The following is a 27,377-nucleotide window of genomic DNA, read 5'->3' on the forward strand; positions in this document are numbered from 1 at the left end:
AAACCCCAGTAACATCTGATATTCCTGTAACTCCTTGTACTCATCATGGCCAAGTCTATAAGTGACAAGACCTAGTACAAAGTGAAATTGCAAAAAAGAGAATAGAAGAAAAAATGGAAACAAAGTTTCTGGAAATAAGAAGGGAAAGGAGTTGAAGGGAAGGGAAAGAAAGGGGCTAAAAAGAAAAATTAAGATATATCATGTACAGGTATAAATTCCATATAACAAATGCTATTATTACATGTACATATAAATATATTATTATATATATAAAATGCAAAACCCAATGCAACAAAAGTAAAATCCAATCAAAACAAAGCTGTGAAATTGGTACGGATAATAAGAAATCAACAATGTCTACCACAGTATTTCTTGTTTTCTTCACAATAGTTGTCCATTCCATCAGAAATAGCAAAATCAAACCAAATCGAGGAAAACCAATCAAAACAACATTGAATAAAGCAAAACAGTAAATCAGAGCAAAACAAAGCAGAACAATATTAGATTTCAAAATCAAGACAGAAAGAAATTCCCCATATTTGCCACACTGTATACTGTTATCCTCCCAATAGATATTGAGACCACCAGCCTCAGGCCTGCAAAGTCAACCATTCAGTCACAAGCATTCAGTTGCTTTTTGTATCTTGGTTGCTATCAACTCAGCCTGTCCTCCTAACCAGCCAGTTGCTTGCCAGGGAGGGGTGGGGAGTAGTTTTTGATTCTCAGCCCGCACTGGTAAGCTCATGTGAGGTGCTTTCTGGTTTCTCTCTCCCTGGCCCACATGGCTTGCTTGCATAGCTTACTGGAAGATCTAATTGGCTTCTACTTCTTGATGGGTTCCTCCCAGACCCAGCATGTCTTCTGTCGATTCACAGGAGGCACTTTCTGGCTTCTCTCTTCTAGGGAATAAAATTAATTTTTTAAAAAGTGAAATTGCAAAGCTCCAAGCACAAATTAAAAGATAATATTATTAAGGGTTTCAAAACTGTGACTGCAATGCAATAAACTCTAAGCACAAAACGGGTTTGGCCACACCCCATGGATGCAGCTTGATCCTCAAGGGGTCTTCTCTCAGTTTCCTTTCTCCCTGTGGGGTTTGCCTGGAACATCTAGCCCATTCTCAGCTCCACTCCTCACTCCACCTCATCTTCAAGATCCACTCATTCTGGTACTGATGCCCAGAAGCCTCCCTAAGCCTCCTTCTCACGGTGCCAGGCCCCAGCTGGACCCCAAGCTCACTCTAATCCAACAGCTCCCACGGCAGCCATGAGGGTGTAGATTACAAGTGGTTCTGGCCCTCCCTCCAGGCAGGCTGGGAATCTGTCCTGGGACACCCAGATGGAGCTGTCTGCGCACTGAGATCTGAGACCAAATGTACCTGACATATTGTTCTTTGTCAAAGTCTTTGTTGGGTTCCAGCTCCCCTTCACCTAGAAGAGAGCCCAGCAGGCATTTCCTGGATGGTAATGAATTCTCAGTGAACCAAGTTAACCTACCCCAATCCCACCCTGAACCTCCTGTGTTTATCACAAACACCCCATGTTCTCTCAGGAACCCTCCCTTTTCTTTCAGGCATGACACTTTGCAAGACTCTGATGGCTGGAACAGCCTGTGCAGGAATGGGTCTCCCGTGGTGACCCTTGGGATTGATAAGTCCAGCTGGTGTGTGGCAGATCCTTGACTTTCATTATTCTGAGCCCCAAAGAGAGACACCAAGTGTGTGCCTTGGATTTCAGGGAGTTCCAGAAGGAAGGGAGGACAAGCTGTCTTCACAGCTGTGCACATGAGAGGGCATCTCATTTTCTCTGTGGTTGGGAGCCCTCCTATGCATCTCCAGGCAGGCTTCAGGCCAAGGAGACTACAAAGAGCACCACAAGGTTCCAAAATGCCATGTTTTTTCGGTAGTCTCCCTCTTGTCCTTTAACTGAGCAGTGATAGGCGATGAACTACAAGCCCGGCAGCCTGGCACTGGCTTCTGTGGGTCCACCCAGAGTGAAGGGCAGCAGCTGGGCTGTGGACATATTTGTCCCAGGCCTGGACCAATAGTCAGAAGTGTTAGTCACAAAGTCCAGGAAGCTGCATCCCTGACCCTTCAATCTTGGGGAGACATAGCAGCACCCACAAGGCTGCAGAGATGTGAGTGACAGACCTGACCCACATAAGGTTCTAATACAGGGTACTGTGTTTTTGGTTTGGTTTGGTTTGGTTTTTTGCAGGGCAGGGCAGGAAAGAACCCACTGGGGTGTTGGGTATGCAGAAGGAAACAGTTGATGTGAAGTCTTCAGCCACTGTCTACTCCTGTTTTCCTTGGTGGGGTGTTATAGTGGCAGATATAGCTCATAGAGCTAATATTCATTGAGGTGCAAACCTGGTCCTTACACTGGGTTACCTTTGGCTCAGCGCATACCGACCAGCTGGCTGCAATCCCAAAAACATCCTCCAGCCCTATAGGATCCCCCAAAGCAACCACTGCCATCCTTGAGGATCCTCACACCTTCTTCTAAGGTATCTGGAACCCTAGAGCACCAGCTTTTCTTATCTTTTCTTGGAGCATAAATATCAAAAATTGAAAGACCTGGTCACAAGAACATGGCCCTCTCTCATGTTTTGATTAAATGTTTTGGTTTTATTGCAAGAATATTCTGGTTCATCTTATGGTGGTTGCTTCAAAGTGGACCTTTTTTTTTTTTTTAATTAGGGGCATTTCCAGATCTGCATTCTATGGCAAAATCCACAGGCCTCCAGGACCCTCATTCTGGGAGAAGAGCCCTCTTGTACCCTCAGTGTGAAGAAGGACAGGTCACCTCACAGACCACTGAGCAGTTATCCAGGAGCCCATTGCCTGGTGTAGATGAGCACAGGAGAATCAGTCAATTACACAGCCAGGGCTTGAGCCACATGCATTTGTTCATATTCCCTGAGGTTCTCCTTAGTTCTGTTCATGTCCATGATCATCCAAGAAGAATAGCTTAGGTTAACTGAATGTTTGATATATGCAAAGCATAGTGCACAGGACAAAACATAGTGCAAAAATTTAGTCTTATTATATTAACTTGGAAGTACTGCAATTCTCAACACCATTTATGGATGGCATGAACAAGGTTCAAAAGTATGTGTAACCTGGCCAAGTGTTCAGACTAGCACAACGCTACAGCAATAAGCAAACCTTAACCTAGACAGCTCCTTTCAAGGGGTCTAAACTCTCTTTCAGCCTCTCCTGTTATGGATGCGCTCTATGTAGCATTTCTAGCCACCTGCAATCTAATATATCTGTATATATTAGGTTTTTGTCTTCAGTTCCGGGTATGGAGCTCCTAAACCCCTTAGAATTTCCTAAGTGAAAGAATTGTCTTTTGTTATTCATCATAAGTCCCTTTGGACCATATTTAAGTTTAAACTCCTGAAATATCTTGCTGAGGGGTGCCAGAGAAACCTATCAAATGACAAGGGGAATGGATTTAATCCCACCATCCCCATTTTATCTCCAGAGAGGAAAGAGGGGTTGGGATTAGAGCTCAATCAGCCATGACCAGCAATTTAATCACAGACATCTTGTCAGTTAGGAGAACTATAACAAAATATCTCAGCATCTTACATAAAGAGCAGAAACCTATGGCTAACTGTTCTGATGGCCAGGAAGTCCAAGATGGAGACACCAGTAAATCCCATGTCTAGTGAGGGATCACATCCATAGCAAGTTCTGAGTGTCTCTCATGTCTAAAGAGGTGAATGAGCTTCCTTGAGCCTCTTTTGTGAAGGTATTAATCCCATCCTGGGGCTGGGGATTTAGCTCAGTGGCATAAGCGCCTGTCTTGCAAGCAGGCAGTCGTGAGTTTGATCCCTGGTACCGATAAAAAGGAAAAAGACAAAAAAATAAATAAATAAATAAAATCCCATCCTGAAGGCTCCACTCTCAAGAATTAATCACCCAAAGACCCCACCCCTTAATACTATTGCAGTGAAAATGAGTTATCAATATATGAATTTGGGGGAACCAAAACTATAACACTTAGAGACCTTGTCCATAGCTTGCATCTGAAAAAAGACCAGACCTGTGGAGCAGTCTGGGCTAATTCCAAGCAGTTAGTATCAGAATTGAGCTGAGTTGTAGGACACCCAGTTGGTGTTTGAAGAATCTGAGAATGACTTTGATGTAGTTAGAAAAGCCACTATAGGGGCTGGGGATTTAGCTCAGTGGCATAAGTGCCTGCCTTGCAAGCAGGCAGTCGTGAGTTCGTTCCCGGTACCAGGAAAAAGACAAGAAAAAAGAAAAGCCACTATGTAGTTCCACTGAACCAGAAGCCTCCTGGGTCCAGGGCAAGACGACAGCCATTAGTTCTAAGACATCAGGCCACTGAGTGGGTGGTACACATGCTTTTGTCCCTTCTTTGCAGTGTCAGGTACTCAATCTCCAGTTATAGCTTGGCAACCTCTCCATCTTCAGTCAAATTAGTGAAACAGACACTCCCTAGGTCAGGAAGGTGAGCGTGGCCTTCAAGGCCACAAAACCGGAGGTCATAAAGAAAGTTGGTGACAGAGCAAGAACCCAGTGATTGGGACACTGTCCCTATGCCTTACTGTCTTCCAACCTTCCAAAACATCTTTCCTCATTTGAAGCTATAATACTTATTTCTATAGGACCAGTACAAGATTGAGTCTCCCATGAAGCTTTAGCAGCTTGCTTTAGGACAAAATAAAATTGGTTCCCAGCTCTACATTACCCTCATCCCATACTCCAAGTCAGATCCCCCCAGCCCCAGGCAAGATAATTGGGCATTACATCCAAACTCCTCTCCCCCCACCACATGTGGTGTGTGCCCAACTTTTAGCCTCCAGTCTTAATGCCTCTGTTCTCTGAAGACACAGGGAACCAGGGCAGGTGGGAAGGGAGATGATTCCAGAAAGGCCCCATGAACTGTCAGCAGCTGCCCTAGCAAAGCTAATTCACGACCTACAGATTCCTGAGCGTGACGGCTGGCTGGGCATCCATCATCAGCTCCATCCTCCCAAGGAAACGTCTTTTTTAAAAGGGGCTGCCACAACAGCAGCAGGGAAACATGGGAGGCCAGTTCTATCCCTGGATTGTTGGAAGGTGAAGGAAGGGAGGGGGCACAGAAGAGACCTGGAGAGCTGCCACCAGAGTGAGGCCGGTGACAGGAAGAATCTATCAATCTTGCATGCAGAGCCAAATATGGAGCTTGGGCTCAGTAGGTAATAAACAATGGTCACATTGCCGGCTCAGCAAGAAGAGATGTTACAGACAGGGCTTGGGCAGCTGACGTCACCATGTGTGGTCACCACTGCGTGTGGTCTGCAGGCTTTGGGAGACTATGTTTGGCCTTGTGAGCTAATGTGTTTTTCCTTCATGGGCTAAAAGCAAGAAGGTAGAAACTGAGGTCGGTTTCCCAAGGCCATGTTGAAGGTGCTATCTTAGCACTGCCTACTCCTAGGGCTCCCCAAGGTATGGTGTGGACCAACCCTTACATGACCTTCTTTACCTGCTCCCCCAGTGTCACCTACCCATGGGCAGTGAGGGCAGCTGTTGTTCCTGGATGTGGCTATAGCTGGGGAGTCATGTAGCATAAGTGGCTTAAGCATGTGACATCAAGACTTGGGTGTTGGTTACCCTTGGCCAGTTCCTTTTATCCTTTCAGTATCCTGGGAGAGATACTGTCTTCTGGCTGGCTCCATCTCAGGAGGGTGTGAGGACAGCTTGACTAGAAGGGCAAACACTCACACATAAAGATCCAGAGTGAACACATTTTCTACTCCAGGCCAAATAGTCAATGTAGATAGTAAGCATAGCAGGATCAGGAACAATGCAGGGGTATCTTCCCACCCCCAAATTTCTATCCCTTACTTCGTAAATGAGGTTGGACCCGTATTTTTGTGCATAGTTTTGTTTTGTTTTTGAATCGGGGTCTCACTATATAGCTCACACTGGCCTTGAACTCACTATGTAGCCCAGGCTGGCCTCAAATTCATGGCAATCTTCCTGCCTCATTACAGGCATGTGCCATCACACTGGGCTTGTTTTTGTGAATATTTGGACTTTTCGTAACAATGCTATTTATCTGGAGGCAATGTCCTACATAGCTACCTTAAAAAAAAAAAAAAAAAAAAGGCAGCGAAGGAGTGGTGTGAAGCTGTGGTGAGAAGTGCACAGGATTTTGTTTGAGTTGGAAGATCCAGTTTGGAATCTCAGCCATGCCCTCACTAGCCCAGAGACATTGAAGAGAGGTTGACACACCGCTTCCACCTGCACATTCACAATCTGAGTAACTCCACCTCCTCAGCAGGGGCTTTGAGAGGTTCAGAAATTGAACTGGAAAGACCCAACATGATAGAGCCTCAATACATTATAGCTGTTTGTAAACAAATAAGGATCCTCCACATGGAAATGGAGACTCACCTATAGGTTACTAATGTCTAGGAACTCTCTTTATCCTGCTATCTGTTCCTGGGGCTCAATGCTCTTTTGAACAGGCTGTGGCTTTAAAAATGCAAATAGCTCCTGCAAAGGGGAAAAAGCTTTCCCAAGAGGAAGCCAAAGGGCATCCTGTTCTGATTAGCACCATCTCTGTCTGGACTCTAATGCTTGCACCCACATCCATCAAAGAGTGCTGAGCAGGATGCAGAGGCTGCTTTGAAGTGTGATTGTGGGCCTGATTATTAGACTCAAATACATCACCCTCATCTTCCTGAAAGGCATCACTTCAGCTTTCAGAAGCCTTGGCAAGAGCCACCAGCCTGCAGTGGGGCTTTCGAGGGTATCACTGAAGGCAACGTGGCAGCCACACTTGGCCCAGGGAGGGATGGTCACCACATGCATCCCACATCCTTGGCCCACGTCCCTTGGAGCCATTCCCACGTACTCTCAGCAGTCACTGCCCAACTGGAAAATTAGGAGAGCCTTGTGCATTTGCTTCGTATTGTCAAGGATGGAAAACCCCAGTTCTTTTCCCAGAAGGAAAATATCTTTGCAGCCATCAGCCTAAACCTCACAGTCATGGAGGAATAACGTGCTAAGGAGGTATAAACTCTGAGGGACCAAAACTGCAAGGTGAATGAGGTAAAAATGGGAAATGAATGAGGATATCAAGAGCATATGTGAGTCATTATTAACACAAGAGCAGGAATTAAGCTTAAAATATGACTTCCTAGTTAGTTGTAAGTTTGCAGTTCACATTTCTCCCACAATGAAGCTATATTAAAATAGTAGATTAACTAAATAAATAAAGAATAATAGAAGAATCTGATGATTGTCATTTGTCACCCACAAAGATCCACATTTCCATTATGTGACAACAAAATCAGTAATCTAAATATTAACAAGTAGAGCACATTATAAACAGTTATATATTGTTATCACCATGAAGTCATTGCAACAGAAATAAAAACTGTCTTTTTATTTTAACTATTAATATTCATCAAATGTTAATGAAAATACCTAACAAATAATTATGAAAAACGTATCACTTAAGTAATAAAGATGAAAGAGATGATAATTGTTGTGAATATTTAATCTGCAAAATAAAGAACATACCATTAATAAGACTTAATTATGTCATTAAATATTTAGTTTTACTTTCATTACTAAATTTTGTTTGCATTTTGCATATTTTAAATATAAAAGGCTCCTTAATAAGATTTGTAGTTTGAGCAACACCAACTGCCAAGCCATTTAAGTTTGACTTATTGTCTTTATCAAATTGGTCAAACACCACTTGATTTATCATTAAGTGAAACAAATAACCCTCTTTGCAGTTGACTACAAGTTATACTTTATCTATAAGGGACATTTAATAATTGATTCTGGGTTATATCCACATAAATAATGTTTTCTAGTGGTGAAGAACAACAATTGCTCTCCTTTTCCATTTTGTTTTTCAGTGAGTATCATTTAGTTTCCCTCCTTCTCTATTATTTGTACCCAAAAAATAGACTCAATGCAACTTTAGCTTGCTTCAGAAGACATCCCAAATCACTCACAATTACATCTGTTCATTTCCTCATACCTGACCCCCATCACTTACAGCTGCTATTTCTTGGGACTGCTCACCTGAATGCTGACGATGTCAGAGGAAGTGAGCTTATGGTACCAATGAACAGCATTCAGGAAATATCCAAATCTCTAAACCTCACTGTAACACCCTACAATCTTCCATCTTGGATGCTTTGCAGAGAGTTGGCTGTGTCATTCAGTGGGCATAGTCAGTTACACACTGGGTACAAGCATTCAGCTTGCCTTGATTTGGGAATCAGTTGTAGCCTCCATCTGATGCAGCACTCAGTAGAATCACATTGCAGGCTGAAAATCATCCATGGAAGTGTTTACACCAAAGAAATTGGCAGATGCAGGGCTTCAATCCAGGGCTTCACTCTACTACCTGCCCCAGGGAGTCAACTAATGAGCATTTGCCAGCTCACCACTGCACACAAGTTCAGCAGTTAGGATGTTATGTCTCCTCCTGCACCACCTCCTCTGCATCTATCCATTACCACCTGGGCCTCCAACCACTCAGAGCTCAGATCTGCACTATGGTAGATCAGGCAGCTCTGTGTCTCCTGACAAGACCCAACTCCTGGTCAGGCAATGAAGGAGGCAGCATAAATGACGACACTCTGCTTGTCCTGTGCTTACTTAAACATGTAGAGCTCTTTGCTGGGACTGAAGGATGGATCCTGATGTGGCTTCTGTACAGATCAAACGCTGACTTTGAGCCCTCAATAATTGGACATGGGGCAAGTGACCAGAAGGCCCAGCTGGTCAAGGATTTAGGACTTTCCTGGGATGCAGGGACTTTCCTTGCACAAACCCAGAAAAACCTGTTTGTGGTCACTCTTGGAGAACTTCCATCTGAACATCGTCCTGTTGGATGAAAGGCAAAAAGCACTTCTGGGAAAGGCCTCTTCTGCCCTAAGCAAGAACAGAAAAGGTGGGAAAGGGTGGGAAGAGAGAAGGCCAAAGGGAAGTACAGTGTTTCTGCCCTTGGCCATAAAGTGTGCTGGAATTCCATCCTACACCCATTCAAGAGTTGAATTATGGGACCTCCAGGGCCTCGGGAAGGGAAACTGTAGAAGCTGGGAGCAATGCTGGCCTAATCCCTCCTGGCCATCAGCTCCAGCCACGCAGGAGAATCATTCTATTCCCCTCTGCACATCTCCTACCACCTCCTGCACCCCATTACCACTAGAGCTCAATAAAAAAAGCACAGACAGCCTGGTGACTCAGGCAGCTCTGTTTCCCTTCCACCAGAAACATGTGCCCTGGATTTTCTTTTGACCTGGTTTGCATGCAAATATGGCCTTGATGTTTCCACATTAGACCAATGGGCCCTTCCTAGCTCTAGAGCTGCCACAGCTTGTACTTGTTTAGGTCTCTTTAGATGAACCACTGTGGTAGACACTAACATCTCAACTTTGTAGGAACAATCAATGACCAGAATAATAATGGGCCAATCTTCACGACTCTTCAGCTTGGGTTTGTCTCTGAGGGCAGCACTTTGGTTGATCTCCCAGGTTTCCTGTGGTGCAGTAAGCACAGGGATTGAGTCTCCAGGCCACTGGTTACACAGGGGTTGGGGGCTGCTCTGTGCAGTGCTAAGCACAGCTCATAAGCCTCTTGTCACCTAGCTAATTAACTGTTGTGAAGAATCAGTGTAAGATTTATAAATTTGATCAACTCCTAAGACCTGCTTTCTCCTCCATGCTGTCTTCTGCCACTTCCTGTTGGTGCAAGGTCCTACAGAGGTCACCTGTTGTCATCTTCATGGGCCTCCTGCCTGGGTTAGACTCCTCCCCCTAGCTCAAGCACTTAGCATGAATCTTTCACCACCCTTTCTCAGACAGCTTGGCCTTTCTCCCTCTTCAGATCTGGGACTTTTATGTGGAAGATTCTCTGGCATCATCATTATATTTCCAGCAGTAATCTATACAAAGAGGTGGCCAACAAATACATCATGAGGGCTTGGAACCCAGAGAAACTCTTTACCTCACCTCTTGCTGTACACTATCAAAAAAGAGCTTCATTATGTTTGCCAATGCCCAAGTTATATGACAAAATTATTTGTTAATTCCCTTTGCAAATGCAACTATTTTCTACAACTGGACACCCTGGGGCACCGACCACATTGTTATAAAATAACTATAGCACCATCATACTGTTCTGTATGCGCCATCTTCCTGCATGACCTGATTGAGATGTTAACCATTGTTCCCCTCTGCAAAGGACAGATGTTATCTAAAATTAAGTGCTGAAATTAGCTGACAAAGGACTATAAATTCCTGGGAATCTTCTCTGTCCTCAAGCAAAGGGAAACAAAGGATTTCCTCATTCCTCATCCACATTCATAAATCATTTACTTTGCAATTGTCATTTCTATAAAAGTCTGTCAAAATTTTAAGCTAGTTACACAGCCTTGCAAACTCCAACTGCACCGTGTCACTGGTGCCAGAATAAATAAAAGTGCTCCTTGTTCTTTAAAAAAGACTTCTTGGGGCTGGGGATTTAGCTCAGTGGCATAAGCACCTGCCTTGCAAGCAGGCAGGCGTGAGTTCAATCCCCGGTACCAGTAAAAAAAAAAAAAAAAAAAGACTTCTTGCCCATTTTTGGACACCATTTTGGGGGCTCATTTTTTGGGATACAATACCTCTCCCAAGAAGCTTTAAAGTTAAAGAGGGCACCTCCAACTTCTCAGCATCACCCTGTCCCTCCCCAGTATTGGAATAAGCTAATGTGATTAGAAATACTTGGTATCATTTATTGAGAAGTTACAATATGCCAGGCACTATTGTACACAAACAGTTCCCAAACTTTGTGGCACCAGAGGCCAGCTTGATGGAAGACAATTTTTTTATGAATGAGGAGTTAGGCTCTTTTTCTATTAGTATATGATTGTAATATATACTAATTACATTCCCAGCACTAGCATCACTGCCTCAGCTCCATCTCAGATCATCACACATTAGATTCTCATAAGGAACATACAACCTAAATCCCTTAAATGCACAATTCACAGTAGAGCTCAAGCTCCTATGAGAATCTAATACCACTGTTCATCTGACAAGAAGCAGAACTCAGGTGAGCTATGGGGAACAGCTGTAAATGCAGACAAAGTTTTATTTGCTAACCCACTGTTCACCTTCTATTGTGGCCTGGTTCCTAACTGGCCCAAACTATTATCATTCTAGGGTCCTGGGATTGAAGATCCCTGATATATGCAAGCACTCTCTGGATTAAGTCCTATTAAGAACATTCTCATCTTGCAAATGATGAAACTAAAGCACAGAGAGGTTAAGACACCCTCCTAAACTGACATATCTCTAAACCAGGGAAGTAGAGGTCCGAGCCCTCCTGGCTGGCTTTAGATCAGCTTGCTCACACTGTCCTCTTGTCTCTGTATCTCAAACAGCTGCATATTGAATGGATGACCAGAGTTCCAGAATGGTCCTGCCAAGTATAACCTTCTGAGATTTTGGATACACTATACCTGCACTACCCAGTCAGGACCCACTCGCTATATGTGACACTGAACTCCTGATGTGCAGCCACTGTGATGGAAAACTGAGTTTTTAAAATTTTACTCATGTAAATTTAATTAGCCATATATGGCTGATGACTATTATATTGACCAACGTAGCTTCAGGAGGTAAAGGATATATTTTAATTATCTTTCTAAATGTCTTAGCATGTAGCCTATGTCCAAAACTCCAAAGCAGGAGTTTTTCTAAGTGAGTCTTAGTATCCTCCTGCACAGGGAAAGCACCCAACTGCCAGCTTGCAGTGACTATGCAGTAAACTCAGGCTTTCTGATCACCTAAAGAATGCACAGTTCTGGTTTTCTCCTGCACAGGGGACTTGGGAAGATTGAACACTCAGGAGAGACTGGAAAACCAGAGCTGGCAGCTAAGGCATGGGAAGGGAGCTCTCTGCATCAACACCTATTCTGTGCTAGAGTTGGTATTGGCTATGATCTTATCCTAAAAACCACTGGTGCCCTATCTAATAGTAGTCCCTTCTACCCCGAGGAAAACTCAGACGTTAAAAACCTTTTTTAACATGGTACTTGTATCACCTTGCCCACTTGGAAAGAAAGAATATGTTGTCAGCTGGTTCGTCCTGGCCCTAGATTGCAGTGTTAGTTGGAAACTGTTTCATCTTATTTCCATGGTGGCCTCTGTCCAGCGGCAAAGAAAAGCATTTAAGAATGACCACCTGTTAGAAGAAGAGATGCATGCATAATTGTTGCTCCATAGTACCTCGAAGCCTGTGGTTAGAGTCATTACCTGAGTTAAAGACCTGTTTTTATTTTTACTTCTTGTTTTGTGCCGAGGATCAAACCAGGAGCCTTCACACAGAGCTACCTCCTCAGCTCTTTTTCTTTTAATTTAAGACAGCATCTTGCTAAGTCACTAAGTTTCCCAGCATGGGCTCAAACTTGAGATCCTCCTGCCTCAACTCCCACCCCTTTTGAGCACTGTACCACCATGCCCAGCTCCAGCCCTCTACTCTGGCTTCTTTGTGCTCTCCTTGTCTAGAGCTGAGCAATCAATACAGGAGCCACACACAGCTATTGATCTCATGTAAGTGGCTCACTAAGATATACTACAGCTAGAAAATACACTGACATTCAAAGATTTAATGTAAAAAACCATAAAATATCTCCTTAATAATTTCCACATTGATTTTGTTAAAATGATTATATTTCGGGTTTACTGGCTTAAATAAATTTTATTAAAACTTTTTGTTGTCATTGTTGTTCCTTTTGCCTTTCGAGCATGGCCAACAGAATGTCTGGAATTACCTACGTGGCTGGCATCGCACTTTTGGACAGACTGGCCTGAGAAAGGACTGCATGCTTGAGTCTGCAGAAAAGAGCCAGTGACTGGTTAAAGCCCCTTCGGCCTGAGAAGACATCCTCCCCACTGACGTCCACACAGAAACAAGAATGAAGCCAGCAAGGAGTGAACATGGCTTTGACTTCAGCCTCCCTCTGGCCCCTCTGGGCTCTGGCAAAAGTGACACAATTTTTTCCAGCACTGGAGTATCTCTGCCTTAAGCAGCACTATCATTTCTTTCCTGAGTAAGATGCTTTGGCACTCTGCAGAGGATGCCAAGTGATGAAACTGTGCCACAGAAAAATGACCCACTGTCTCCAAGACTGTTCCCAAAGGCGATGGGCAGACCAAGCACAGCAGACAGTCTGCTGAAGAGCCAACTACCCTGAACAGCTTGGAAATAACTTTTCCAGCTGATGATCTTTACAGTAAGTGCCCAGTTTCAATACTCAGGTTTATGGGAAGAGAATGGAGGAATCATAGTGCCAAATAGTTCCAGACCCTGCCTGTGATCACAGCATTGCCCCATTTCCTGACTTATTTTCTCCCATGGGAAACGAGGAGTGCGATAGCACTTCTCTTTGATGATTAGAAGTGTTATGTTATGTGTCTTTCCCTCTCCCCTCCTTCTAGCCAGCACACTCCTTTCTCTGTGCTGCCTTTACACTGGTTTCCATAGTAACCACCTCTATTGTATCCCTGACTGTGAAGAGAAATCATGCAGATGTTCATAAGGATCCAACACCTTCCCGTAGCTATTGGGATGCACAGTCCCTTTAACTCCCTGTGTTAATTTTCCTGCCATTTTCTTCTCTCTGGAGCTGCTCCTTCCTCGAAGTACATGCAAGCTCCAGAAGGCTCCTCTTCCCTGAGAGAGAGGCAGGAGAAAAATGGAGAGGCTGCAGAAGAGGCAAAGGTTTCATTAGAAATCTTAATCCTTCAAGTGGCTTCTGACAGAAGGACAGGCACCAGCCCCTAAACCCAAAGCACTCAGGGACCCTCTAGAATCAAAGGTACCTGGCCCTGGCGGGTAAGGGCAGTTCTCCGATCACCCTCTGACAAGCTCCCTTATCTGGAAACTTACAGAATAAACAGCAACAGCCTTGGCATCTTCACACCAAATTCCACTGACGACCCTAACTTCTGAAGACCTCACGGCCACATCTGTGGGTATGAATGTCTGTCTTTATTCTGTGCGTTTCCTTTGACAAAACCAGCCATCTTCCTTTACTGGTTTGGAGGGCAGGGCAGAGATAGAAATACAGTGTGCCCCAGCACACGTGCATGCACACACACATACACACACACACACACACACACACACACACACACACGTCAGGGCTTTGAAGATACAACAGTGGAAGTGCCTACCATCCCTGCCAAGGCCAGGCTCAGCTGGTGACCTGGGGAGGTGATAGGAAGGGGAATCATCAGTCATCTGCCAAAAGTGTTTGAAGATGCTTAGCCGCTGTGCCTCCTAGGAGCTGGACATTATTCTTTTGATTACACAAGCCTGACAGCCTGACCATAATAAACACATAGCTGAGGAGAACCTATTCCTTTCCAGCCACATTATTTATTCACCTCCAGCAAAGGCCGGGCTATATTTAGCAGATGATGTCAGTGGGTTGTTTGGATTCTTGGAAATTGGCAGGAAGCCACCTCTCACATGATATATGAAATCACTGATAAATGTTTCTTTTCACTAAAAGAAAAACAGCTTAATAAATACAGCCCTTTTGTGCTTTCATCTTCCCTCCCTCCCTCTCCTGCTCTGTCCTCCCTCCTAGCCTGCCCCCTTCTTTCTCTTCCTCCTCCTCCTCCTCCTCCTCCTCCTCTTCTTCCCGCTGCTCCTCCTCCTCCTCCCTGTCTGCCACGGCTGGGACTTGTCTTCCCGAGGCATAGCTCAGCAGAGACCGTGAAGTGGAAATGAGTTGCTCAGCATCACAGATCAGAATGAGGCTGCTGGGATGCTCGGCCGTTTTTCCCCCCTTTCTTCTAGCCTGGAAGACTGCCAAAGCACTCGTGAATCAGATGCACACACACAAAAAGGCAAATCTCTACAGCAGTGACTTTATGGGGCCGGGTATTTATGGTACAGCCTCGATCTGGGTTGCTGTTTTGCAGGCAAAGATGGGAAATAGATAGTGATTCAGTATTGCCATTAAGTGTGAAAACAGCCCCTGTACAGATTGTGTGCAATAAACCAAGGACAGAGAGGCGCTGTAAGAAGCTGTGGATCTGCCGCACCCGATCAGCCCCGCAGCCCATCAAGTTCAAGCTCCCAGTATGTGCAGCGGTTAATACCTGGTGCCTGGAACACATCTTCCAGCTTTCCCTCTGTCTGCCCTGTCCTGCACTGAGTCCATTATACAAAGCTGTGGAGGGGTGAGGGGGGGTGTGGGGGTAGAATTAAATTATTTCCTGCCCTCCTGTGGAGATCAGTTTGTATGGCCTGAAGCACAAGATTTAATTGCCCCTCTCTTAGCTCATGTAAAAACCAACGTCACTACTGCTCCTGGGTTGTCTCAGTCCCCCTCATAGTTAGCTGTAATACTTAACTCAGTGACCCATCGCAGGCCACAGGAAATGGGAAAGCTGCAGCTCCCAAGCATGGTTTATTTACATTTATTTGTCCTTAGCTTTCATCTGGCTGCCCCAGCTCTGGCATTGGAAGATGCCAAGAGGACAGGGAAGGCTCGTATTCAGCCCTTTGCTAATTTGGATATTTCCACAAAGCTCTCTTCTCACATATTCAATGTCAGGGATTCAAAGTCCTGGCAGATGTGGTACCCGCCACGGCGTGCGAGGAGGAACTTAAAGAATTCCAAAGCATCACCAGGATACTGACAGCAAGTGGGCTTTCTCTTTCATCCATGCATGCACCAAGCTCTGCTAGAATGCAGATAGAAAAACAAAAAGGAAAGAGAAGGAGTAAGGAAAAACAAGGCTGAGCTTTTGTGTATGTGCCTCAGCTTCTTACTGGGGAAAGGAGTAGATGGATGAAAGCATGCGGATGTCAGTGAATGAATCAGATAGACATCTTGCAAAATGAACCCTGGCTGTAGTCAAAGCTTTCTTCAAACCAGTCTTCTAGTTAGCATTTATTTAGGTCTCCCAAACAGGGATTGCAGATGAATGGAAGATTTTACTTAAACTAGGGTTTTGTCTTTCTTAAAATGAGGGCACTGAACCCACATGATCTGCTAGATTTCTCCCAGCCTGTGAAACTGTAAGGCTCTGAGACTGAGTCATTCCTGGAAGTACCTACTCTGTGGCCCCCAATGATTCAAGCCAGTTCTCCACCTGGAGGACTAGAATGCCAACGCTGCCCCTCATCTGGACAAAACTTGCCACACTGAGACCAAGTTCCTCTGTGAGCTCTCAGAGGGGCCGGAATCACATTTGTAAAGATGGTGGTGATCTCTGTTTTATGTGAAAAACACTTCTGGTGCAAGCTGCTCAGGAAACTGACTTCCACTTTTCCCAGTCCCAGATCCCACCCAAAAGAGGGCTGGGGCATCCAGTACCATATGATGGGGGCAAATCACCCACTTCGATACTACGGTAGCTTCCCTGGGAAGCAGCAAGCTTAGGCTAGTGGCACCCCTGGAAACCCCGCATTTACTGTGACTGTTCAAGAGCATAGTCCAAAACTATCTCAGGACTCCAGATTTCTAAGGATGCTTCAGTGAGGATCTCCAGAGAAGCAGACTTGATAAACTGTGTGTGTCTGTTGTGTGATGTGGGGTCACAGAGAGGAAAAGGGACAGATAGGGAGAAAGACAGAGAAAATATGACATAAGGATTTCTCCTGTGATTATGGAGGTGAGCAAGTCCAAAGTCTGCATGGCAGACCAACAGGCTAGAGGTCCAGAGAGGAGCTGATCTGGCAAGTAAAGTCTGCTGGCACCCTTTCTTCTTTCTTCATTCTATTCCAGCCTTCAGCTGATTAAACCGGGCCCATTCATTCTACAGGAGGTGATCTGCTTTACTCAAAGCCCACTTATTTGAATCACAATCTCACAGAAGCACCCAGAATAATGTTTGATCACATATCTGGCACCCTAGCCCAGCCAAGTTGACATACAGTTAACCACTACCACAGTGAATCTTGGTGTGCTAACAGGCCCTTAGTAGAGAGCAGTGCACCACTTTACAGAAATTAAAGTATGATTAATAGATAGTCTCAACTCTATAAAGGCAGCTCGTATTTATCAGGATCTTTAAGGCACCATCATCCCCCAAACCCTCCATTGCTTTCTTCCAGATACCTTAGCAATGGTCTCAGAAAAGACCTGGGACCCTGCAAAACACCTTCACTTCCATTTTCTCCTTGATCCTCACCATAGCCAGCTTTCATCCTCAGCTCAGAGACCAGAGAACTCAAGCAGAGCCATTGGCAACGTGTCTCAGGTCACACAACTCATCCCATTGTCACTGGACCCTGAAGGCTCAAAGCTGCAGCTCAGTGAGTAGACACGTTATGACCTTTACCCATCCCTGCCTCCCACACCCTCTCCTCTGACCCCAAGCTGCACCCCCACATACCTCCACTCCCACTATCTGGAGAGTCATCAGTCACCCTCAATTGGGATAAACGAAGGCAGCAAAAAGATATTTGTATGGAGATTCAAACACAGGAAATGGAAAGACCACCACCACCACCACCAAAAGTAAACACAATGAGGGCAGATTTCCAGAGAGCAAGATCACAACTGAGGACTCGTATCTTAGCTCACCAAGAGGCCCTGGCTGGCTTGCCCCAGAGCACAAGGGTGTTCCTTTTGGTTTGGTCCCTATGTGGTGTGCTTGGGCCCTATGATCCACTAGATGTGGGAAGTACATGCATTCCATAATTCTCCAGTGGAGTCAGGAGCAGTGGAGAAGAAGAATGGCATTCTGGCCTCAGGTACCCCCAACCAAAGAGAAAAGGCCAACTGGTCAACCAAGCAGTGCTAACCCCAGGACCACGTGCTGCCCTGGCTGCCACGTGCTGCCCTAGGTGTAGCAGCAACCTTGGGTCCTGACAGATTCACCACCTACTTTGCCCTATCTGGCAGTTTCAGAAGGAAAACATGACCCAGAGCTGAAAGAGTAAGACACAACTGGGAGGGGCTGGGGATTTAGCTCAGCGGCATAAGCACCTGCCTTATAAGCAGGCAGTTGTGAATTCGATCCCTGGTACCAATAAAAAGGAAAAAGACAAAAAAAAAAAAAAGACACAACTGGGGGAACAGATGAGAGTAGCCAGGCTGGGGGCACAGCCACAAAAATTCACAGAGGCTCCGAAGCTCTCAATTCTGCTGGTCTGAAGAATGCATGGTGTGATCAGAATATACAGTGAATGTTTACCTTTTAAAATTTATTACAATAAACAACATTGCCACTAATCCCTCAAAATACTATCCCTCTCTTTGAATATATCCCATCATTCTTGTTGCTTTCTGAAGCAGTTCTGGGTGTTATCTTTTATGACAGTCCTAGTGAGATGTGACCAAGCCCTTATGTGATGCTTGTGAACGCTATCCACTGGCCGGGCAGAGTCTTAAAAATACCACACTGCGGCTTAATCCATTGATACACTGAATTGGGCACCATGTGAGTTCTGGCTCTTCCCCAAAGTCAAAATGACCATGAAAGGTAAATATTTTGAATTGATTCAGGACTCTGAGGCAGCCATGGCACACAACTAAAGACACCTGTGAGAGTGGACTTCCAGAACTGTCTCTGACAGTGGCAAGGTAAGTGTATTTGAAGTAAGGGGAAGTATGTTGAGGGAGACTAATGGCAAGGAATTTGTTACTGTAATAATTTTTTAAATTTAAACATTCACTACATTCTTCCATCACACCACATACAGAATCTGTGCAGGGGCCAACAGGCACCGATGTTTCAATGAAGAGGATGGAGGGGCCCCCTAGAAAGGCCCCCTTTTGGATAGTGTCAGCCTCTCTGAAGTTTGCTAGGCAATGTAGGCAAGTCTTCAAAATGTTCCAGGTAGTTACTGATCCCTAAGAAGGAGTCAGAGGCTGCTTCTTGTTCCTGATCTCAAGAATTTCTAATCCAGGGGAGGTGCAAGGTGAAGTCTCTGACACACCGGTGGCCACCCTCTGGAGGAAGCAGAGTGGCCGTGAGAGCACGGGAGCACATGTGGAGAGAGGTGGTGAGGGGTGGGATTAGGGGCTCCCAGAGCAGACTTGTAAAGCAAGAAAAGCAATTGCTTTCTGCTGCTGAAGTGGGCCTGGCAGGCTGTGCTCAGTGACCTTGCTCTGAGCCTCTGTCCTTTTCCTTCAAGGGCACCAAGCACAACTTCACCCACTTTCTGTGACTCAGTGGACTTTTATTCCCTTTTGGTTGGGAGCCATTAACTCCTTTTCAAAGCTGAGTTTTGCCTTCCGTGGCTGGATCTGGTCTGTCCCCGAGTACCAGATCCAACCAGCCTTTCAGATCCTCCTACATTGGAGTTTGTCTAAATCTATTCCAACTCCTCCACCTAATACAACCTATAGGAGGAAGATATCCCAAGAAAGGCTTGAATCACAGGGATGTTGAATGTAAGGTTTTGTATTAAAGGCGCCTCCTTATTTCTGCTCATGCTGGCAGTTTATTATGAATCCCTTTGAGCACACTCATTGTCCTTGCAAGAGGCTCACTTGAAGTGTCGATCTGTGTGCCTAGGATGGGACTCTGGAGCAAAGATGGTCTTTCAGTGCATCTACTGCAAACACAGTGACCCCACACAACCTATCTTCTCCCTCGCACAGTTGAGGAGATAGACACACAACGTTCTGATCTCAAAAGCAAATTATGGTGAGGAATTAGTGTGAAATTACTCTGTTCCTCCCAGAGCTCCTTTTAAGTGTGAAGCAGCATCTAGGGTGAAAGCTGGCCTGTCAAACAAGCCCATTCAAGCTTGCAATTCTGCTGTCCTCTGCCCGGCGGGCTTGTGATAAAGAGCAAGGATTAAAAATATCTGCCAAAAATAGTGCCACTGAGAAGCCCAAGCCACAGCAGGCTTGGGAGCCAGCGCCGCCCACTGCGCTGCCCTCTGCCATGGGATGGCTGCCTTGCGGGCCTGTTCCCACAGAGATAGCGTGTTCTGGAGTGGGTGACCTCAGGTTTCAGCACCAAAGAGACGCAGAGAGGAAGGGCAGCAAAGAGCAGCATGTGCGAATCACCAGAGAAAGGGAAGGGAGAACAAAGTTTACACTGCAGACCTTGACTTTGCAAAGAGCATGTTGAGACAGCGCCACGCAGACAGGTTTGCTGCAGGCCTGGGCCTTTCCAGGGCTGCTGAAGCCTGGAGATTCATCTAGAAGGAATACAACCAGTCACCTTCTTCCGGGTGCCTGGGGTCCCTGCTCATCTCCTCCTTCTGGGCCTTCAGTGCCCCTGGTGCTACCCCGGGGACAGGAAGAGGGAGTGCCCCTCAGAAGCCAGAGCCGTGTAGCCCGTGGGAAATGGAAGCAGATCTGCCAACTGGTGAGCTGCTGAGAAGGCCACAGAGCCTGATAGCAGGTGTCCTAGATGATAGGTGACACTTTCCTGGCTCTGTGACCAGCTCAGAAAGAGGCTGTGGCAGAGGGCAAAGGTAGGCTGACTTTTTAGCTCTGTATCCCTGCTCTAGGGGACAGAAGGGGACCTGAAGATACCCATCCCCATATTGAGTGTTCTCAGAGGCCGGAGGCCTCATCGTCACCCAGACTCAGTCTTTGCTGTTACAGATGACATGCACTGTGCTGCTGGTGGGAACAACGTAACCACCTGGCAGGTGAGCATCGTGGACTCCAGCTCCAGAGTGAGGCCTGGGGTCTCAGGGAGCTTAGCACATGAGCCCCATTAGCACTGTTAGGAAGGGGCTATGCCAGGAGCCAGAGCCAGGTGGCTGGGTCTAAGTCCAGTGGCATCCATGAAAGGAATTTCCCCAGCCTTCCAGAAGCAGGACTCTCAGGCCAATGTGATCTGCTTTCACATCCCCACGTGGAGATTTGTTCCCTCCTTTCTCCTTGGCCATCACCCACTTGCCATGAGGAACACCGTCTCATATCACCAACTAGAATTTAAAGTGGTTGCAAACATTTACCTAGAATCTATACACGAATGATCAAAGTATACAGTGAATGCTTAAATTTAAAATGTTTATTATTGTAAAAGACACATTGCCATTAATCTACTTCAGAATAGTCCCTTCCCTTGGTACATATTTATCCATTGTTCTCACCACTTTCTGAGAAGTTCTGGAAATCCTCTCTTGTGAGTGTTTTCATGAAACCTGATCAAAAATATAGTGAATGCTGCTGCCAAATGTCATCTAATCAAAAGGCAGGAAATCCTCATCCACCTTATTCACCAATCTAACACTACGCAACTTCTGGATCTTCCCAGAAGTCTAAATGACCATGAAAGGTACATATTTTCAAATCAGTTCAAGATATCCAGGTAGCAACGAGGGTGCAACAAAAGACACCCAACAAAAAAGGACTAGCAGAACAGCTTCAAAAAGTAGCAAGAACAATAGAATAAATGTGTTTGAAGTGAAAGGAGATATTTTGAGGAGAATTAATGGCAATGCATCTTTTACTGTGGCAAATTTTACTCTAATTTAAATGTTCGCTTGTTTTTTACCACATAGAATCTGATTTGCATTTTACTTCTGTAGACCCCAGATGAACCACTGAAGGGGAGTCGAGAATTTCCAGGTAAACTCTCCAGGTTCTCACAGGGGCCACCACAGCCTGCAGGCTCTCTTTTGCTCCACAGCCCCAAAGACAACAGTAATAATCTGTTATTATTATTAAATTTACACCGTTCCTTCAGTGACCATTCCAGAGTTTCTTTAGCTTGGTACTTCTGCACTGGCTAATTAGAACACTCACCTGGGCCTGGCCACCTTCCTCCTGTCACCTCTTTCCTGTCACTCACAGTAGACTCCTGCAAGCTGGCCTATCTCTGGGGAAACTTCCCCCAGGACCTCTGTCTTTGGCATCCTTTAACAGCTGTCACACTGTCCCAGTTGTTTTTCAAGAAGAAAGTCTCCAGGGCTTCATGGAGGCAGACTTGCACTTGACCCTCTGTGCTGATCTGTTCACTTGAATCTCCCCCAGAAAGATGCCAAAGGCAGGAGCCCATGGGGGGTCCTGGCAACCTCTTGGCCTCATAGTTCATCACCTGTTGTTTCTAGCCAGAGCACACGTTAGGACCTGCAAGGATTTCAGAGTTTCCTGCAAAGCAAATCTCTCTGGAGGTGCTGAGACATTTTGTGTACAGACCATCTCTGGGCCCACAGAGCCATCTGTCAGCACAGCATGGAAGGGATGACAGGGTACTGTGTGCCTGAGGCTGGTGTGAGGGAGAAATCATTAGATCACTCAGCACTGGGGCCTGAACGTCATTGCCAAGTGCTTCTCACTAACCTATTAACTATTACTCCAAAACAGCCATGGGAGGTGGAGAGGAATGGTACTGCTTTTGAGAAAAAGGAAGCTAGCAGCAAAGCCATGTCTCAGGGACACACTTGTGGAAGGGAGGTGCCAGACTTCTGCAGTGAAACACCACGGGAGCCACCTCCTCCTTCACTCCTGGCCCCCTGGGTACCCGGTGGGCTCCCTGGAGGGAAGAGTTTTGAAGCATGGCTTTCATCTAGAAGTTGTCTAAAACGTTAACTTGCTGTGACACAGGGTCCCTGTTGTTGTCACCTAACCCCAACCCGCCCACAGAAGTAAGTGAGCCTCAGCAAATCACAGAGTATGTTTGCACCTGATCAGCGCAGAGAGAAGTCTCCCAGGCCTCATCCACCCCCGGGGCCAGCTTTGAAGAAAGATGCATTTTTAAACACAAGCTTCGTGGAAAGACTATTCCCTCGCATGTCCCCATAGCCTACTAATGGGACAACTGTTGGCAGCCGATGCCATCAACCCCAGCTAAGAGCAGTGCTCTCAATTTGTATTTCTATTCTTATCCCAGACGACGAAGAGGCTGCCCTCCCTAGAGACTGCAGGGTGCTGATGAAAGAGGCTTCCCAGGGTCTCGCCTGCTTTCAACTTCAGCAAGGGCTTTCGGTAGGCTTGGGGCCCGCAGTGGATAATGTTTTTTCATTCTTCACACAGACTGTGTCGGCTGCCCAAAGCTTCCAAAAGGCAGGGGAAGCCCTGCATCACCTGGGCTGAGAAGGACCTGGAGTCTCAGAAGGCCCTTGAATGGCTAAGAAAGCAGCGGACACACTCCTGGCCACCTCTCCTGCACCTCCCTGTGCCGAGACAATCCACAGGGATCTCTCCTCTTCCTACCCTGCAAACAAAATCTGGAATCAATTTCTAGGCCTCTCTAGGGCTCTGATTAGGGCTTATTTCCTTCACTAAATAAAACAAAGGAACCTTTGAAGTCCTAATTTGAGCAACGCCTTTGTTTAATGTTCTCATGCTACTGTGCTGGATTATATTGGTGTATCCCGAGTATTAATACTTTTACTATTTTAAAGGAGCTGTTTCTGAAAGAGATGCCCTTTGTCTGCTGCTCCCTGTCCTGGTCCCACCAGGAGCAGCTACAGCACGGCTGTGTTTATTTGAGTTATGCAACATAAACAGCTCCAAGGAGATGGGCTGTGCTGCTCTGGAGACTCAGCCGTCACTTGCCCTCTGCGGAGTGTCGCCTGGGCGGTTTCCTCCGGCATGTCAGGGAACAAAACAGCCCTGCTCTGACCTTTCTCTGAGACAGCCCTTTCCTTTCAACATCCCAGCAGAGAAAAGGAAAGAAGCGGATACTAATGGTATCTCGTCTGGGCCAGGGACAGGGCATGAGGTCGCGTTCTACCCTTTCCAACCTCTTCCCTGGGACCTCGGGATTATCACTGGGACATATAAAACTAAGTTCTGTGTCACATATGGATTCACACTGCACTTTCCAAAATCACATCTGGAGTGCAAAGCACATGGGACTATGGCGAGTTCAGAAGGGGTGGTAGACATCACATGATTTTACAATTCACTTCCACTCCAACCAAACATTTTCAAAGCCTTCATTGCTAAGCAGAGCAGGCTGGCTTATCCCCTCATGGTTTCTCACCACAGAGAAACACTGTGTCTGCCCGCCCAGAGTTTGGCTTGGCACACAGCATTCGAGGCACAGTTGTATTATAATGTACTTGTAGTAAAGAACCCTCTAAGGGCTCCTTTATTACATACATACAGATAACAAATATTTTCAAAAGAACTTCTGGCTCTAGGATTTCTTATCACAAGATCCCATCTAAAAATTTCATTTTGTCATATTCCATCTCTCTCTCTCTCTCTCTCTCTCTCTCTCTCTCTGTCTTTCTCTCTCTTTCTCTCTCTCTCTCTCATTGCCTCTAAACACCTCTGCTCATCATCTACCAAGGCTACCCACCTTCTCTGGGGTGAGAGGGATGTTCTTTGGATCTGGGAGTTTGAGGAGGAAGGACAGAGAAGCGGGTGACAGGGGTGAATGAAGGCCCTAGAGCAGCAGTGGCGAGCCAATGGCACACATGCTGTAGTAGGCTGTCTGTGTCGTTGAAAGCTCTAACAGATTCACCATCGCTGTGGTAGAGATGGGCAAGGGTGGAGCCCAGGTAACATATGAGGTGGAAAAGCAAGAGGGTGCCCTCTGCTCTTCCTTCTGATGGCCAGAAGGGGCCGGGACAAATTGCATCCATCACACCCTTCTCCAGGAGTGGCCAGGCTACCTCCCCTGGGGCTCCCATCATCACTGGGGAACTGTAGGGCCTCTAGGCCAGGAGCTAGGCTTGGTGGATAGTGATACCTTTTCCACTCCCACTGCTCCAGGAAACCTCCCAGAGCCACAGCAAGCTTGAACCTTGGGCCTGTTCCAGATGAACCCTGATGTCCTAGTCCAACCTAGCTCTGTTACTGTTAAAGTTCTGAAGCAGATCTGCAAATGCAGAAACTGCATATGTGTGGCCCGATCCTATACTATGTCAGCAGCTCCTCACCATCCGGGCTCAGTGAAAGGGGCTCCCTCCTGGCTGCCACCCCACCCCCACCCCCCCCCGTGCTTAGCACAGGTACCAATAAAGCCTCTCTTGGGTGACCCTGTCCACCTACTTGGAATTCGTATCTCACGCAATGTGGACAGAGCAGATCACATCAAAACACACTGGTAATACTAGAGGCTTCCAACTCTGAAAAGTTCCAGAGACCTTACAGTAGAGACTGGTAGAGAACCCCATAGAGGCAGTTGAAGCCAGAAAGCTACCAAAGGGGCTGTGAGCCAGCTGCTGAGGAGCTGGAAGATAACCGGGAGCTGCTGGAAACCATAAACTAGGAGCTGGGAGCTGAGAGCACTTGGGGACCAAATCTGTAATACTGAGGCCTGGAGGCCACCAGTATTACACCACTCAGAGCAGAGATCTGCCAACAGAGCTGCACTTTGCCAATTCATGATTTTCATCCCTAATGAACAAAAGAACCCTCATCTTATTGGTGGCACGGGATGACCTCACATGGAGTGAAAGACAAAAATCTTCTAGCCCATCTTTTCCCACTGGGTTCCCAGGAAACTTATCTTTCCCCTCCCCCACCAAAAAAAGGTAATAACAGGCTGGCAAAGGGAATTGGAGACTTTTGTATGAACAAATACTTTAAGATTTCTCAGTTGAAACAGGCGAAGCTTCACAGCTTCCCCTTGTCTCTTCGAGCCTTTTAGAACACTACATTTTCTCCCAGAGCAGCAATGGCTTCCAGCTCTTACCAACTCCCTGACGCTTCCCTCTTGCCTTCCTCTGCTCATCTCTCCTTTCAGGGCAAATTCCTTCACTTCTCAACCTTTCGGTGCTTTATAGCCTGCAACAGTCTCAGTCCAGAGGGCCTCTTCGCTCTGTGCACATGCGCACAAGTGAGTGTGTCTGTGTGTGGATGTCAGTGTGGGTGTGTCTCTGTATTTGTGTCTGTCTGTCTGTGTCTGTGGCAGGGTAGGGGGATGTCAGTGTTTGTGTCTGTCTATCTGTGTCTGTCTATCTGTGTGTGTGGGGGGGGGGTGTATGTGGGTGTGGGTGTGGGTGTTGGGGAGAGGGTGTCGTGAGGACCAGAACCCAGGGGAAATCTGTGCAGCCTTGACTTTCTCACACATGTTTCAGATGTGTGTGGGGTGCAATTGTAAACAGCATCTTCAGAGCGGGCCTCCCCGCCTGTGTCCTGTTCCTGTCACTCCAGGGGTTCCAGTAATAGGGCGTAAAGCAAACAAAGAAAAACAGTAATCTGGTGTTCCAATTGCATTTTTTGTTTTTAGAAAATGTTAATGATAGGTTATTTGATTACCCTAGGTTTGGCTCTGCTTGCTCTTTATTAAGCACATCTGGTATTTAGTAACAATATAAGTAGCAGGAGTTTTTTGGCACTTGAAAATAAGCTCATCCAATGTTGCTGTGCAGTTTGGAAACTCATCAGTGGGGCCAGCCAATCTTGGGGAGATACAAGACTTTTTCTGCAGGCCGGGAAGCTGGCCAGAACAGCTAAAAAATGTGAATTGGCTACGAATTGCTGCCACGCAAACACTTCTGGAAATTTCTGTGCTTGGGCCTGCCAAATCCATTATGCACAACATGAATTACAAGAGTTCCTATCTCTCCAAGCAGTTGCTTTTTGAGCTTAATTCTCCTATGTGCCTTATGAAATACACACACACAATCTAAATGAGAAAAACACCCAAAGAATCCACTACCATATTTTGTGTGTGTGTCTTTTTCCATTTGGATTGCCAAGATCACAACTTTTCCTGAATTGGGAGAGATGGCCTCAAACCTTGGTTTGAATTACATTAAATCTAATGTGTGGGAGCCAACTATGCTTCCTGGAAATTCTAGAAAGGAAGGATGTCTCGCATCATGGAGACAGCCTAATATCTATGTAGGAAAAACAGTTAAGTACAACAAAAGGGTTTGGCAGGAGAGAACACACCCACGCTGTTTATGGCATGTCTGTTCACTGAGATTTGTGCTTAAAGTAGAGAGTCACCCCACAAGCAAAGGTGCCTCTCTGGGGCTGAGATGCCAGGCTGCTTGCAGGCACCTTCACCGTGGAGCTCAGCCTCCTGCTCCCAATCCCCCAGACTGCCAGCCCTGCAGGCAACTTCCTAAGTGGAGGGCGGGCCCCAGAGGGTGTACCAAGCAAGCCAAGGGGAAAAAGCAAGCAACAGAGAAGCAGCCAGCCCTCAGGGCAGCAGGTCCTGCCTGTGCTGTCTCCTCACAGGGCTCAGCAATGTTTCATCATGTAGTTCTGATTCCAAAGGGAGACGGGTCTTCTCTTGTGATTCAGATGTTCACGATTACTCATACTCTGCCCAGGACTGTTTGTGGGCCTGCAGCTCCAAGCTCTACTCCAGAAGCCCTGAAATGACATTATTCGTAAGGCGCAGATGATAGCCAAGATGAGATAATCACATAAGCACACTATGAGACCCAGCAAACGGAGATCCTTCCCGAGCTCACTGGTGTCGTGCCATCTGGATTCGGCCTCTCCATGGTGCCTCTGAGTCACAGCCCTGTCCTTTGGTGTTTGGAGGGC

The 27,377-nt window shown here is 46.2% G+C and overlaps 2 long non-coding RNA genes across 2 annotated transcripts; one reads left to right on the plus strand and one right to left on the minus strand.

The window, feature by feature from the left end:
* Nucleotides 1–7,394: 7,394 nt before the first annotated feature.
* On the minus strand, nt 7,395–14,436 carry LOC134478535 (uncharacterized). Its single transcript, XR_010051236.1, has 2 exons — nt 13,925–14,436; nt 7,395–8,920 (listed from the first exon to the last, which is right to left on the minus strand). It is a non-coding gene; the product is annotated as an uncharacterized LOC134478535 (long non-coding RNA).
* On the plus strand, nt 11,242–17,676 carry LOC134478536 (uncharacterized). Its single transcript, XR_010051237.1, has 3 exons — nt 11,242–13,268; nt 13,927–14,010; nt 17,111–17,676. It is a non-coding gene; the product is annotated as an uncharacterized LOC134478536 (long non-coding RNA).
* Nucleotides 17,677–27,377: the final 9,701 nt, after the last annotated feature.

This window comes from Cavia porcellus, unplaced genomic scaffold (assembly GCF_034190915.1).
Source record: "Cavia porcellus strain 051 isolate PalLab524CR breed Dunkin Hartley unplaced genomic scaffold, mCavPor4.1 scaffold_13, whole genome shotgun sequence".
Lineage (NCBI taxonomy): Eukaryota > Metazoa > Chordata > Mammalia > Rodentia > Caviidae > Cavia > Cavia porcellus.